This window comes from Mus musculus, chromosome 13 (genome assembly GCF_000001635.26).
Source record: "Mus musculus strain C57BL/6J chromosome 13, GRCm38.p6 C57BL/6J".
Lineage (NCBI taxonomy): Eukaryota > Metazoa > Chordata > Mammalia > Rodentia > Muridae > Mus > Mus musculus.
Genome location: NC_000079.6, coordinates 110,642,820 through 110,659,937, shown reverse-complemented (window position 1 = coordinate 110,659,937; position 17,118 = coordinate 110,642,820). Strand labels below are relative to the sequence as shown.

The following is a 17,118-nucleotide window of genomic DNA, read 5'->3' as shown; positions in this document are numbered from 1 at the left end:
ACTTTTGTGATTTCTTTATTGTTTCTATTTCCATTTTTAGATCCTGGATGGTTTTGTTCAGTTTCTTCACCTATTTGATTGTGTTTTCCTGTAATTCTTTAAGGGATTTTTGTGTGTCCTCTTTAAGGTCTTCTACCTGTTTACTTGTGTTCTCTTGTATTTCTTTAAGGGAGTTCTTTATGTCTTTCTTAATGTCCTCTATCATCATCATTAGATGTGATTTTAAATTAGGGTCTTACTTTTCTGGTGTGTTGAGGTAACCAGGTTTCACTGTGGTGGGAGAACTGGATTCTAATGATGCCAAGTAACCTTGATTTCTGTTTCTTATGTTCTTGTGCTTGCCTTTTGCCAACTGGTTATCTCTGGTGTTAGCTGGTCTTGCTGTCTCTGACTGTGGCTTGTCAGTCCTGCAATCCTGTGTGTCAATACTCCTGAAAGACGAGTTCTATCCTGGAGATATTTAGTTATGGAGAGCTGTGGTACAGGGTCAGCTCTGGTGTGCAGAGGGAGACCAGAATGATCCTGTCCCCAGCTGATCCTGGGTTCCTGTGTTCTGATAGCTATGGGTGAGTCTCTCTTGGGCCAGGCATTTGAAGAAAAGTGGTGGTCTTACCTGCGTTCACAGGTGTGTAGGCACTCCTGGGAGACCAGCTCTCTCCTGGCTGTGTTTGTGTATGTAGCTCACAGGAGCCACTCTGGGTGCGGAAGGAAATGAAATCAGCAGACTCCTGTCCCAGGGTGTCTCTTGGTTCCTGTGTCCTGAGGATTCTGGGCGGGTTCCTCTGAGCAGCAGTGCTGCTCCTACCTGTGGCCACAGGCCTGTCCACACTCCTGGGAGGCTCACTCCTTCCAGGCACTATTTGGCTGTGGAGCCCTGTGGCAGAGGATCAGCTCCAGGCACCGAGGGAAACTGGAAAGCTCCAGTCCTAGGCTACCCCTAAATTCCTGTCTACATTACAATTTATAACAGTAGCAAAATTATAGTTATGAGATAGCAACAAAATATTTTGCAGAGGATCAGCTCCAGACACCGAGGGAAACTGGAAAGCTCCAGTCCTAGGCTACCCCTAAATTCCTGTCTATATTACAATTTATAACAGTAGCAAAATTATAGTTATGAGATAGCAACAAAATATTTTTATTAGATATTTTCTTTATTTACATTTCAAATATTTCCCACTTTCCAGGTCTCCCCTTTGGAAACCTTCTATCCCATCTCCTAACACCTTGCCTCTATGAGGGTGCTCCCCCATCAACCTACCCACTCACATCTTCCTGCTCTGGCATTCCCCTACACTGGGGCATTGATCATCCTCAGGGCCAATGGCCTCCCTCCCACAGATGACCAACAAGGTCGTCCTCTGCCACACATGTGGCCAGTGCCATGTGTATTCTTTAGTTGGTGGCCCAGTCCACAGGAGCTCCTGGAGGGATTCTGGCTTGTTAACACTGTTGTTCTTTCCATGGGGCTGCCAACCCCCTCACCTCCTTCAGTCCCTTCTCTAACTCCTCCATTGGGGCTCCCCTCACTCAGTCCAATGGTTAGCTACAATCATTCGCTTCTGTACTTGTCAGGCTCTGGCAGAGCCTCTCAGGAAACAACCATATCAGGCTTCCATCAGCAAGCACTTCCCGGTATCCACAATCGTGTTCTTTTCATACAGATCTTTCACTTGCTTGTTTAGAGTCACACTAAGATAAAACCATCCAGTGGAATAAAGACAGCATTTTCAACAAATGGTGCTGGTTCAACTGGTGGTCAGCATGTAGAAGAATGCAAATTGATCCATTCTTATCTCTTTGTACAAAGCTCAAGTCCAAGTGGATCAAGAACCTCCAAATAAAACCAGATACACTGAAACTTATACAGGAGAAAATGGAGAAGATCCTCAAATACATGGGCATAGAGAAAAAGTTCCTGAACAGAACACCAATGGCTTATGCTCTAAGATTAAGAATTGACAAATGGGACCTCATGAAAATGCAAAGCTTCTGCAAGGCAAAAGACACTGTCAATAGGACAAAACTTCAACCAACATATTGGGGAAAGATATTTATCAATCTCACATCCCAAAAAGGACTAATATCCCAAACTCAAGAAGTTAGACTTCAGAGAAACAATTAACCCTATTTTAAAAATGGGGAACAGGGCTAAACAGAAAATTCTCACCTGAGGAAACTCAAAGAACCGAGAAGCCCTTAAAGAAATGTTCAACAAAATAATTTTATAGTCGGGGTCAGAACAACATGAAGAACTATATTTAAGGGTCACAACATTAGGAAGGGTAAAAGACACTGCCTTAGTGCATGTGACTATATTCATTCACATTTATTGAAAAATACAAATAATGATGAAATTCTGAAACTCTCTAAATTTGTACTAGCTTCTTAGAATCTTTAAGAATACTGTCAGTTCGTATTTTTCAATTCTGAACCTATATCATGTCTGATGTGGCTAATTCTTTGCTGTGGGAGGCTGGCCTATGTGCCTTCTGATGTTTGAAGAATCCATGACCTCTGCTTTACTGAGAGCTGCCTAGTACCTCAGTGCTCTAAAGGCATACAGAACTAAAAAGAGCTTTAGATGTTACCAGTTGCCCCCTCAGGCACCAAATATCTCCTGTTAGGAATTGTTTCAAATCAGTCCAGAAGGACACAATCATTCACCTTGAAATGTCATTTTTTTTCACTATGGTTTAAAATTACACTTGACATCTTTTGTTCTGGCTCCTAAGATATGTCTCACTCTATTGCCAGGCTAGCCTCAGATATGTGGGCTGAAATGATACCTTTGTCCTAGTGTTCCAAGTAACTGAGACTACAGGTGTGTGACAGTCACCATATCTGGCTATTCGCCAGCTATTCTGAACATTCCATTCATTTCCTATTATCTCTGAAAATATGAACACTCTAAAAAGTCTGCTTCCTCCTGCCTGATGAGGGGTCAGAATGCACCAGGTCCTTAGCAGGACTGATTGTTCTCTGGTTTCCTGAAGGTCTGGATTGTGTTCTCTGAGTTCCATCCCAGTCCTTGCACCTCTTGCCTTACAAAGCTTTCAGAGTTATTGCACCTGTTCTGTACCTCTAGTGTCCCTATCTTACTTAAGGTAACTTGCCTTGCTCTGTAAGGGATGGTTTGAGTTTTCCAGACCCTCCCTGTACATTGCTTTCTACCCTTCTGTCACCACAGTTTCCTTTCTGTCAATGTTGACTCTACTTGTCTGGACATCAGTCTGTGTGCCTCGGTCTCCTCCTCTTCCTCCTCCTCCTCCTCTTCCTCCTCCTTCTCTACCCTTCCTTCTCCTCCTCCTCTTCTTTTTTTGAAGGACATCAGTATTATTCCACAGTTACTATTGCATTTGCTCCCCCTCCTTGTCTTCAGAAGGGGGCTTAAAATCTTATGTGAGCAGAATATCTTAGGTTTAGAGCAACAGTTCTCAGTGGTTGGAAATCACCCCCAGGACTTGCATATCAGATATCCTGTATATCAGGTATTTACACTATGATCAATAACAGTAGCAAAAGTACAGTTATGAAATGTCAATGGCATAATTTTATAGTTGGGGGCCATCACAACATAAGGAACTGAGGAACTATATGAAAGGGTTGAATATTTGGAAGGTTGAGAACCATTGTTCAGGGTGTGAACTAAGTCTTATGTGCAACTTAGGATCTTCCCAGAACACAGCAGACATGGAATTCATGCTCCCTTCAGCCTGTACACTGAGAACCATCCTTGCATGAATTTGCATGACAGAAAGAACAATTTTGTATAAAATTACATTTTATTGAAAATTGTTATATCATCTTTTACATACATATTTTATATGAAAACAACCAAGTTTGAAAGTTAAAAAAAATATTTCTCCAAAAATGTTTTTGACAATTTCAGAATAATTGTCTTTGAGATACAGCACATGAGTTTGGAGGAGGGAGGGAGGTGGACGTTGCCTTCTTGATAGTCAGTTTTTCATCACTGTGACGGAATAACTGACAGAAACAACACCAGGGAAGAGTCATTTTGACTCATGGATCCAGGGTGTTCAGATCATGACCGTTTAGCTTTCCTCTCTGAGTGCATCTTAACAGGGAGTGCAATGGAATTACAATTCTCATTTCATGGCTTCTAGGAAGAAAAAGGAACAGAAGAAAAAGATGCAGCCTTCAAAAGTTCAGCTCCATGAACCATCTTCTTTCAACCAGGCCCTACTTTCCAATAATCATTCAGCTTGAGCTTATCAAATGAATAGCCCATTACAATAGCCAACTATCTTATGACCCAACCACCTATTAATGGAATAACTAGCTTTGGGCCAAAGCTTTTAATATAAGTTCTGGGGAGCACTTCATAGTAAAATCATTGCATCTTAATTTTTCTTCATTTGGTCTAATGTGTTCCAAAATCCCATATTGAGGCATGATGATAGGTGCCAACCAAAATTTATTTATTTGAACAAGGAAGACAGAGAGAGAGAGAGAGAGAGAGAGAGAGATAATATTGAAATATATTGGTAGTCTGCACCAAAATTCTGACAAACTTCTATAAATGCCACACACTGCTAGAAATCTTAGTGGAGTTTAAGAAGTAAAAAAGAGGAACAAAAACCCATTAAAATGAAGTCACTGTGGGTATAGGAACCCAGCTAGGACTTTATTGCTCTGACTGAACTCCAGTCAAACATCTGACATCTACACAGGCTCTGTATAGCTATGCAGATATAAAATTAATGTCTATAAAATAAGTTTCACTTCATTTCTCTTGTGCCTTGTCATGTTACACTGTGTTTAACACTTTTAGGGAGGCAGAGACCCTTTCATTAGCACACAAAGGCAAAGAAACATGATGGATATTATTTTGACTGCAGACCAAATCGTTCCTGGAAAAAAAAATTCCTGCCAATTCCAAATTTTTATATGATGTTTTATCTTAAATGGAAGACTACTATTGAGGCTACTAGATCCTTGAATATTTGAAGACAGCCTGTGTCACCTGTGCTTGCCTGTCCAGTTTACATGTGATACCATCTGAACAACTGGTACCCTTCTAGCTTGAACAATGCATCCCAACAAAGCATGTTCCATGTTCTCCGCCCCACCTCCCCTGGAACCTGAGCTGGTTTGTCAGATTACAATGGGCCTTTTCCCTCTAGGAGCCCCAGTTCCCTATCTCAGAGGCAGCAACTTTCTCATACCATGTGGTTCTGCTTCCCTACCATGGCTAAATGTTCCAACGGTAGATGCTGGACCCAAACTGGGAGAAAGCGCTATTTAAAGTACTTTAGAATGCAGACAGAAAAGATTTATCATTCATTTCTGTAGCATATCATCTTCATGATTTTATCAGCTACCTTGCTGTTGCTCTGTAAAACACCATGACCAAAGGCAACTTAAGAAAGAGTTTAGTTTGGCTTTGCGGTTCCAGGGAGCTTTACGTTCATCATGGCTGGGAAGGCAGGTGACAAGAGCAGAAATCTGTGAGATCCCATCCAAACGGCATACAGGAAGCAGAGAAAATATACTAGAAGTAGCTGTAGTTAAAAACTCAAAGTCTGCCCTCAGTTCTGTATGCTCTCAAACAGCACTACCAACGGTAACCAAGCGTTCAATGCCTGAGCCCGTAAAAGACCTTTTTCACCTAAACTACTACAGCAATCATGCTTTCTGCTGCCTATACTTGAGAATTATCAAAAACTTCTATAAGTATTTTCAATGTGGTATTCCAGAGAACATGACTATAATGTGGCCCACCATGGAACTCCTGCAGACATGGAACCTTCTTATTAAAAAAAAAATAGCATGCATACGTGAGATGAAAATTCAAATCCAAAATATTATTTATGCATTTTATGTTTCCATAATGTCATTTCTTACCTTTAAAGACCATGTTCTACCCAACTTTTTCAAGCCTTCACTACATTCTCTAAATTATACCTTTCTACATCTTGGTCATGGTGAACCTGTGAACCGAACTGTTTGGTCTCATGTATCCATCCATTCTTCCTTATGTATCCACTCTTAAAAAAGAATAGACTGGCAAATTATGCATTCCTATCCTTTCTTGAATCTCACCTCTTGCATTAACTTCATCCTATTTTCAGTTCCTAGCAGTGATTTGCCCCCTTTGGAGCTCCCCTGGTGACAATTCCCAGGAGAGAAGCTAATGGCGTTCTCTGTGTCCCTGCACTGTGCCTGTCCATCACAGCATCATTAGTTTCTTAATGTATCTTCTAAGGCATGCCTGTCTTCCCCTGAGACTGAGTTCTGGGAAGACAATGGTTTTATCCAAAACCCGAATAGAAGCCAGTGTGGATCTTGCTACTTTCAGCAATGTAAGCCTACAGATATTAGAATGCACATTCCCCTTCATAATCTACTGCTTAATTCTGCTAACAGGCTTATAGCAAGAAGAATTAATAAGAATAATAAGAATTAAGAAAATTATTGTCATCAAGCAGTTTGTCACCAAGCATTAATAAAATAGATGCTTTAATTGAAACGGAGTTCTTGTTGCTATGAGTGTAGGAGAATAGCTGGTTCCTTAGGCAATGCTTTTTTTAAAAATTAATTAGCTTCAAAGCATAAACTATGGGGAGGAGAGACAAACATTAAATATAGGTAATCACATAGCCAGATCAGCCTCTTCTTTGGCTACAAAGCAAACAAAAACCACAACTTCTTCCTAGCAAAATGGGAATTGAAGGAAGTGAAGAACATTACTGAGAGCTAGAAATAATTCAGCCTGTTAAGAAAATTTTAGTATTGATTCATCTGGACTCATGTTTTCATCTTCTATAGAACAAAGCTGTGCAGCACCTTTGACCTAGACACATGGGACATGAGCCCATGTCTCTCTCTTCCTTGCTCTTCTTACTCTAGCAAAGCTCTGTGTATTCGCTACTTGTGCTTCCAGGGTGATTTGCACTTTTAATGTATTTCACTTAGTATTTGACTTAGCTAATCAAGGTTTATTTTAGTTATTTTTTTCCTCCCAAATACCATTCTTTAACATTATTAATAACTACCGCTGTGCTGCTAAGTGTTATCAAGTTAAAATTATGGCTCTTTGAGAGACATTATTTCTCCTCAGAAGCATGTGAGAACTTGCCATATTTCTGGTTCCGTTAAGCCAAATAATCTGTCGTTTAAAGTATGAAATTCAAGGCAGTATTCTTCAGGGTTTAAATAATTTATCTACTTCTTTGTAGGTCACCCCTATGAACAGGAAAGACTCATTTAAAGCTTTAAGTTTTTAAAAAAAAATGCATCTCAATGACATTTCTATTTTAAAAACGTATTAAAAAATCATAAGAGGATTTACTGCCTTTAAGAAAATATATATCATCTCTCCTTTGCATCAGTGACCACCATAAAGCCGAAGAGCTGGCTCTTGGCTTTAGTAGCTGGGATTCCAGGGATTCGGACAGATATGACACTGCTAATTAAGCTTACACAGTGCCAGGGATCTAATGACGCCAATCTTTGGGTTATATATAATCCCATCTCCCCACGGACGTCGCAGATCACTGCTGATCAAGTGGCTCATTAACAGAAACGGCTTGAGATATCTATACATCACAGAAAGTCCTTGACAGTGATAAGCCATTAATACCCAGTAAATAGGTCATTAATGGCAAATTCAAATGGCAGCTTCCTCTTGAAAGCATTAGAAGCTCTCTGTCAATGCTTAAGAATATTAATGTGTTCTCCTACATGCTTGCTACATTCCATAATTAAACCCAAATGCTAATGAACCCCTTATGTTTTTAGACTAATATGAAATATGCTCCATTTTTTGTGGCTGTATGACAAATCACTTCAGAATTTAGTGGATTAAAAGATTAAGCATTAATAATATCCCACTATCCATAGGCTAAGTGTTGGTAGCAGCTTAGCTGGTGCTTTGGAATAAGAGCAATTAGTTGAGCTTATAATCAATATGGCAACTATAACACCATACATCAGAAGACATGAGGCATGTTGTGTCACAATTAGTTCCAAGATGGCTCACCAACATGATTGCTGGCCAGAGACCTCAGTTCTGGGCCACATAGACCTTTCCATGGAAGCTGCCAAATGTGCTGATAGCTTTTTTTCCAAAGTCCAATTTCTGAAAGAAGGAGCAAGGACAAAATAAAAATACTTTTAAATGATACAGTTTTAGAATTGGTCTACAGACATTTCTACCATATGCCATCCACAGAAACACATTGTTAGGTACAATTCACTGGCAAAAGAAAATGAAATGGAATCCACAAAATGAACGGAGGAGTATCCAAGAATTGTGGGTACATTTTAATACCACCTCATATGCAAATATATGCAAATATTTAAACTTAACTATAAGATATGGTGTCTATCATGAGTTGCATTAAAAACAGAAAAGAAAACTGTACGCATGTCATACTATATGAGCTATATCTCTTTTAAAAATAACAGAAATGATAAAGTCATTTGAGAAGACAAAAAGCTGAATCTTTGAGGCTGGCATTTCATCTTGGAAAGCTTATCAAAACTTCACAAAAATGGTTGAAACAAGTGGTATTATTTTAGAGCTGGTTTGTGAGAGATGAACATTAATGTCTTGGCAGAGTTCCATAAAGCAAGTATGCAATGAGCCACGGTAAGAACATTTACATGGTGAAACAAGTGACACCACTGACCTCCCATGCACTCAGTTAGCCATAATGATTTTGGCCATAATTTTGATCATACTGTTTTTTTGTTTTTGTTTTTAATTTGTGTTTTAAATTTTGCTAGTACTTTTCTTCCCCTAGTGGTCTAAAAACTGGTTTATGGAAAGGCCAGACTTAAACCTCATGTTGAAAGATAATGCTGCATCTATTTCAGTCTGGATGTTGGTCTTAAAAGGTGTAACTTAACTGTTACAGTGTCCAAACCATTTCATATATCTCTAGCATAATTTTCCAGATTGACCAACTGCCTAGCTAGTCATTGATGGTTAGTAAATAACTGTATTACATCCAAGGATTTAGAAAAGATGAGTGAAATTTTAAAAGAGTAAAATCAAAGTACAGTTTAATAAGTAGAAAAACTGAGGAAAGATAATTAAAAATAGTGGGGGTTTGCATTTTGATAAAGAAGAAATTGCTACACATTAAGTTCATGAGGTATCTCTACATTATCCAAACACAATGTGAGAATACTCTTTCAAAACACGAAATGTCTCATTTCTCTAACTTAGCATTTATTCCTCAAATGTAATATTATCTCTACTCTCAGATAAACAGCCTTGAGCAACCATTCCTAATTTATACATCATTACCCTGTTTTTATATTTAAACACTCAGCTCTCTCTCTCTCTCTCTCTCTCTCTCTCTCTCTCTCTCTGTGTGTGTCTCTCTCTCTCTGTCTGTCTCTGTCTGTCTCTGTCTGTCGCTGTCTGTCTCTGTCTGTCTCTCTGTCTGTCTCTCTCTCTGTCTATCTCTCTGTCTGTCTCTCTCTCTCTGTCTCTCTCTCTGTCTCTCTCTCTGTCTCTCTCTCTGTCTCTCTCTGTCTCTGTCTGTCTGTCTGTCTCTCTCTCTCTCTCTCTCTCTCTCTCTCTCTCTCTCACACACACACACACACACACACAGAGTGTAGACAACCAACAACCACAAATAAATGCATCCATCTTCCAAAATGGATGCTATGGATTCTTGCACCATGTGGAGGTCAGAAGAGCTGATGAAATAAAATTTCCCAGAGCAACCACTTTTCAACGACAACCCTAACATCTTCCAAATGATCACAATCACAGATAAGAAGAAGACACTGTGCCAGAGACTACAGACATGTGCATTAAGACTCATGCATCTGAAATCTTACCACAATGTTAGGGATAAAAACGTGACAGCTAGGTTACCATGGAGACAGAAGCAAAGACACCAGCTACTAACTCTGAATACCAATTAACAGCTAGCACTTCTTTATGTTACCAAAATTGGTTTCCAGGGCAACCCAAAGGATGGGCTTATGTTGTCAAATTAATTACACACCAAATCCAAAAATGTCAGAGTCAGTCCTCAGAATGTTATGGGACTTAAAGAAATTATTTATGAAATTCATGCACCCTTCAGGGTGGTATTTATACTTTGCGATTTCTCCTTATTTCCTCTACCCCCTTTTCTTTCTCTTAAAATTTACCTTAGGCAGAGAAAAAGATATGGTTCTTAATATTTTCATTTGTTTTCTAAACAGGAGAAACAAAACCATAATTCAAGTTCTTCATTCAGGTAATAGAAAAACTTAATAGTTTCTTTGTAAATCCTTTATCTATCATGTTATCTTAACATATTAGAGATATAGATATCTATCTGAAACACACACACACACAGAGTGAGTAGTTGGCCCCTGGGTAATTATAATATATCAAAAAACTGTTAATGATGTGTCACATGCTTCAGGATATTTGATGAAGTTCTCAGGTTCTGATTCTCCAGGTACAAAGCATGTCTTTCTAAGTGTCAGGTATTAAACTGACAGGTTGCTGTTTGCAAGAGTCACTGTGAAGCCATGCTGGCTGCTTTAGTATCTGCAATCGAGGTACAATAAAGTCCAGCCCTTAAGTATGAACCTATATCATCTAAAGACAGTGACCGCTACTCAGCAGCTTATTAGTAAGCTTGCTCAGTCTCTCGCTCTCTGTTCTTATTTTGTTGAGGGGTTTTGCTAAACATTTGACGACTCCTTGCCACCTCTCTACAGTTACTCTGCTCTCCTATGCCAACTTATTTGCCAACAGCTTATCAATACCAGTCAGAACCATCCCGATAAAATATAAGCCAGTTTTGAGAATTGTAGTCAAATTAAGTAAGATATTCCATCAAGGAGGTTCAGCACACGTGCACACATGTTATCTGCATTCATTCATGAAACAGATTCCTTGAGTTCCTACTACATGCCTGGTAGTAGGGATTTAGCAATGAATAGACAGAGAAACACCCTTCACCTTTGTGGAGGTCCCCTAAAAGTATTGGTTATGGTAAATGCTAAGAGACCTGAATCAGCAGAAAGCTGAAAAGAGAGAAGTGACTGGGATGATAAGACATTTACAGGATGGAAAGACCTCATTGCAACAGTTACTTTGGACTAGAGATACAACAAGAAAGAGTGAATTATGAGAGCATAGGAGAAAGATCCCAGCTAGAGATTCCTCAAAGACAAAAGCCATTCTCAAGAGCAGAGACCAGACTCTGTGAGAAGGAAGAGCCCGTTGAGTTAGTAGTAGATAATCCTAAGACTCAAATCACCTGTGGCTTTGTGAATCAGAGCAAAATCTCCAACTCTCACGGATAGAGTAGGGAGCTAATAAACAAATCAGACACCATTTTTATGTTTCATTAGAATCCTTCCGGCTGCTGATAAAAAGTTAAGAGGCTGTTGCCATTGCCCATGGCAGACAGGCTGCCTGTGTGTAGCAAGGGAGCAAGGTGGAGGTGGACGTGACCAGAGGCATATGATCAGAAGAACTTCTGAGAACTATCTGCTTTACAGTGTTCTCACTTGAAGCTGGACTAATCCTGGGTTTTAATAAACTTGTGACCATTTGTGATTATCCAGTTCATAAAATCAAGCCATGTTTTCTTTTTGTTAGTGATTTACAGCATTCTGATTTGTAATAAATCATTCCCTGCTCTTATACCATTTCACCCACAATGCTATAAAAATTAAATGGGTAACATGAAAGCTATATAAATATTTGATTGAAAGTTATAAATCAAAATCACCTTCTAATGGAGACTTGTCTTGGCTATATTAATTGCTTGAAAATTACAAAGTGGTAATATTTGAATTAAGAGTGAAGAAAGTCAATGAGCGCAATGTGTTGCTTTTGACTAATCCTTTAATAAAACACAACATGTTTAGGCTATTGTCCCTTCAAATAAATTTCTAAATATGCATATAATTGTAAAGGTACTATGGAGTATTTTCTTAGTTTTCAAAGAATTGCTTTCATTTTACTGCCTCTCCCCATGAGAAATAACAAGAATGTTCTCTGCTCTTTCTGTGAAGAGAAAATTAAGGCATTTTCTAATGCAGTCGCCATGGGCTTTCAACTGAGAGCCCTTGGCCAGTTCCTGAAGCTTAAATAAATCCTTCTTGAGTCTGAGAACCCATCATATTTCACTTATACACTAATTTGTAAATTGTAGAAAGAAATAGGACAAATCTGGCTCATGATTAAAAGGTTTTCCTTATTAAGAATAAATGAACAACATGACTTTTGATCATAGAAATACTAGTTGCGATTAATTGAGGCATTGAATTTATTTGTGCCAGATAGTGTGTTTTAAGTCTAAAAACAATATATGATAGATATAAGCCTCTCATGATACTATTAGCATCATCCACATTATAAAGATAGAGAATTGGACAGAGACTCAAAAATATACTGGAGGCGACTCTGTTTGTAGGCTAAGTCAGTTGCTATGGCCTGGATTCAGAGTCTATCCTCTCGCAATCATGTTCCACTGCCTGTCAGCATACAAACCAGGGAATTTTATTGACCACACTTTTTTTTCTCAGACTTCTCCCTTCCACTCCTGATGGTCCCTCCCTTTTACAGCTAAAGGTAGAAATGACTTGTCAGTCCAAAAGCTCAAGCCTTTGCCTAGACTTACCATGGATTGCTAAGAAGTTACAATTAATAGAAAAGATTAGGAAATGGGTTGTAACAGGTAAGAACAAGTCAAAGAGATCAGAACGATACTCATCTCTGCAGGTCAAAGGCTGCGTCTTCCTGTTAATACTTTAGGAAACTCAAAATTACCACAGTGATGCATGGGTTCTGTCTTATCCCCAACAACAGGGAGCGCTGTAATTTGAAAGGGCTGCCCCCTGCACCAAAGCTGATTAGAAGACTAGGAATGAAGAATGAGAAAATTCTTAAAGAGAGAGAGTGTGGTCTAAAAGTCCTGCTTGTCTGGTAGGTTTGTGGCTCAACAAACCAAAACAAAACAAAACAAAACAAAACAAAACAAAAAGATGACAATTCAAGTTCTCAAAGTGAAAGAATTCATACTTCTTACAAATCTGAGTTGAGGCCTCAGACCCATGAAGTAGATACTAAAGACAAATGTCTATTCATATTAAAAGGACAATCACCATTCCAACTACCTGTGATTAAGAGTCCTGATGGTCTTGTCTGATATCAGTGGGAGGGGATGGCCTTGGTCCTGTGGAGGGGGATGCTGGAGCAGTTTGGCAGGGGTGGGTGGATAGATGGGGGAGCACCTTCATAGAGGCAAAGGGGAGGGGGGAGAGGATGGATGGGATGGGATGGGACGGTTGTGGAGGGGTAACCAGGAAGGAGGGTATCATTTAAGAAATAGTGAATGGAATGATTAATGAAAATAATAATGATTAATGAAAGTAATGATTAATAAAATAAATAATATATAGTGAATATTAATAACTTGAATAGCTATATTATATATACATAAATATATATATTCATATACATATTTCACACATAAGAAAAAAGAATTCTGAAATTATTCTCTCCCAGACTGCAGATAGAATGTCACTATTCTTTTAGGAATATTTGAATTCATCACTATCATAATTGGAATTTAGAATAGGCACATGATACAGACGTTTCTATTGTCGTTAAAAAAAGGATTGTATTTCCATAGAAAAGCTGGGTAGATGGATATAGTTTTAGGCCCATGCTCTGTTGTGAAAATAAGATGCAGTGTGATAGACAAAGTCTCTAAAGTACTTCATGACCACAAATGAGCAGGTTAGAGAGCTCTGTCACCAGAGCACTGGACGTCAAAAACAAAACACTGAGTGAAAACGTATTCTTTCCACTGTTCCTATACATGCTCCTCTCCTCTCCTAACTCTTTCCTTACTCCCACCTCCTACCATTCAAGCTGGAAAGGACTTTCATGGGAAGGCTCAAGAGACACAGCAATGCTTGTGTACATTGTTTTAAAAATAAACTGGTAGTTACTACCCAAACCAGTAAGAAAGATCCCCTATCAAAAGAATAAAATCATTGATAAATTCTTCTTTTAGTCTCTGTCTCTCTCTATCTCTCTGTCTCTGTCTGTGTGTATGTGTGTATATGTGGAGAGAGAAAGAGAGAGACAGAGGCAGAGACAGACAGAGACAGAGACAGAGACAGAGACAGAGACAGAGGCAGAGGCAGAGGCAGAGGCAGACGCAGACACAGACACAGACACAGACACAGACACAGACACAGACACAGACACAGACACAGACAGACACAGACACAGACACAGACACAGACACAGACACAGACACAGACACAGAGACAGACAGGCACAGACACAGACACAGAGACAGACAGACACAGACGCAGACACAGACACAGAGACAGACAGACACAGACACAGACACAGAGACAGACAGACACAGACGCAGACGCAGACGCAGACGCAGACACAGACACAGACAGACACAGACACAGACACAGACACAGACACAGACACAGACACAGAGACAGACTGGACAAGAGAGAGCATCAAATTCCCTAGAATTGGAGTTGCAGGTGCTTATGAGCTGCCACGTGGTTGCTGGCAGCTGAACTTGGGTCCTTTCTAAAGACAGCAAATGCTCTGAAGCACCTTAGCCAGCTCTCCAGTTCCTAGGTTCTCACGGTGTTAAAGGAATCAGCTGACAGCAAGCTTGCTAAGTACTCCATATGTCTTTGATGTGGCCTGTTGGAGCAGAGAGTTCAAGTTCACAGCAGATTTTATTAGGTTAATTCTATTATATTCACTGTTAACCTCTCAACTATGAAGATCATATTAAGTGTTATCCAGTCATTAACGGTTCCAATAGAGCTTAGCATCTTCCTGTGAATTTTCCATAGGGAACATTAGTTGTAATTGTGTGGCAGTACCAATAAACAGGAAGCCTGCTTGACAGAGTGATGATGGAGAAACCTGAAAGGATATGGCTTCACTCTAATGCAGGGGTATACTTCACCTCTTGACTTGCCGGTTGGTAACGTAGCCCAGGGCAAAGATTTCCTAGGAAGACATTCTAATCGCTAACGTCCATATTGCTGCTTGGTAGAATGTGAGATCTTGCAGATTACTAAATACTTGAGCTTTGGTGACTCCATCAAGTAAAGTAGGTATAAAAATCACATATATCTTTTAGGTTTGCCAAAGAATTAAATAAGTCAATATGTGTTGTGTACTTAGAACAGAAACTAGTGCATAACAAATGTCACTGTAGGAATTGTTCATGGAAAAAGGAGATAACATGGTCTAGACTCTCCATTTAAAACCTGTGTTAAAAATAATCACCCTCGTACATACTTGACTATCTGTGTGCATGATATATATACATACATATGCCAGTCATTACTATTTTTCTGGACTGTTAAAAACAGTTAAATTATTTTAAGTCATCTAATATGGAAACAACATACCTAATAAAAATAGTTCCTTCTTAAAACTTAGGAAAGAAAAAAAATTCCTCCATTCAATTATTTTATTTTAAATAATATCCTTGCTTTAGTACTTTCAACTGCTCCTATGTATCAAGGTCTCAAATATTAACACAGACTATAAAGTTATTTTAATGCAGTCCAGGGGTTATATTGAATTAGTTTCACAGTAATTAATTTGATATTCTTGGTATTCAAGACGAAATCTAACAGTGTGGTTAACCGGTAGGAAGCTATTTTAAACATAGATCCACTAAAGACCAGACTGAATTAAAGCTAATGTAGGGTCTGATCAAGCTAATTTAAACAATCACATGTATCTATCCCACACCCAAAAGTTATATCTCTTACCCTTTCCTCCCCTAATACAGGAACGCCCAAATCTTTACTTATATTGGTGCTTGGGAATGTGTTAATCTGTGTTTCTGTGAAGAAGCTGGCACTTCTAAGACCTGCTGGGGTAAACATTCGCCTCTCCCCTCCTGGATGCTTTGCTTGCACACAAACCACTTTGCAAACATAGCTCACAATTGTCAATATGCAGCAGAGGGAAATGAGTTTCTGTGGAGAAAGCAGGACTGTTTGCTTATTCCCACAGATCCGCCAATTCTGTGCCCTCCACTTGCTGGCACGCAGTGACAGCTGGTCATTCCAGCACGGACAAAAACATTTCCCCCTGGCATGTTCTCTCCGCTGGCCTACGTTGGATAGCAGCCAAGTTCATTTATAGCCATCACAAGGGCAGAATTTAAGATGATTCAAGGGCTCTCGAGCGTTTGCTTTTCTAAGGTGGCACGGCATGCTACCGGATCTTGGTTGGCTGTCAGAGTGAAACCTACGACATATCTACAAGCTGAGCAAACTTTCATAATTATAAAACACACACCCTTGCCATCCAGGAGTCTTAACAAAACAACTCAGAAACAATGTACACTTTCTCCATTTCCTTCTGTATAAACTTCCCCAGAGTACTTGTAGGTTTCTTGATAGCAGAAGGTGGTTAAATAAAGGCTGAAAACAAACCATTAGACTTGCCAGGCTGGATTTCTGACTGCCTTCCAAGTTCCAGCCCAGCCTCTTCTTTCAGATCCGCCCTTTTAAATCCTAAGTTATTAAAGCAGTTGGTAAACACTAGTAACAGAGCCACTTAAGGATCTTCCTGGGTGGTGGACGAGTGCAGAAGTGGGAAAGTGTGTCTCTAGATCTTCCCTTTGTAGATCTTGGAGGAACCAGCCATGTTCTGTTCTGTAAACCTTTTCACCAACTGGGAACACAGCTCAACCACCTGTCAGGGCTTCATTGTCAGCTTCAGAATCTATTTAAAATAATTCCTCTGGACATGACATTCTCTTGGCCATGGAATAATGGTGACTCTATTTCTTTAAAGCCAAGTGGGGAAGGTCTTACCAGTGTCTGCTCCATTCCCTGAATGCTTCCTTTCTGTTGCTTTCCTTCCAGGTTCTTTTGGTCATGTCTGCTTTGGCTGGACATCTGGTGCATTCGACCACCAGCCATCAGCTTTGTACACCACCTGCTGCGGTTGCTTCTGACACTGTGAAGCCCATCTCAATGATAAATGAGGCAGAGCAAGCTGAAGATCTCAGTGGGCAAAATCCAATCTGTGTTGAAACACAGAGACTTGTTCTTCTACATTCCCTGTTATACGTCAGCATGGGGTACCCATGGCTTTTT

The 17,118-nt window shown here is 39.6% G+C and overlaps 1 long non-coding RNA gene across 1 annotated transcript; it reads right to left on the bottom strand.

Annotated features, from left to right (window-relative positions):
- Window positions 1-3,842: 3,842 nt before the first annotated feature.
- Window positions 3,843-17,067, bottom strand: Gm41059. Its single transcript, XR_873955.2, has 3 exons — window positions 16,834-17,067; window positions 8,009-8,107; window positions 3,843-4,126 (listed from the first exon to the last, which is right to left on the bottom strand). It is a non-coding gene; the product is annotated as a predicted gene, 41059 (long non-coding RNA).
- Window positions 17,068-17,118: the final 51 nt, after the last annotated feature.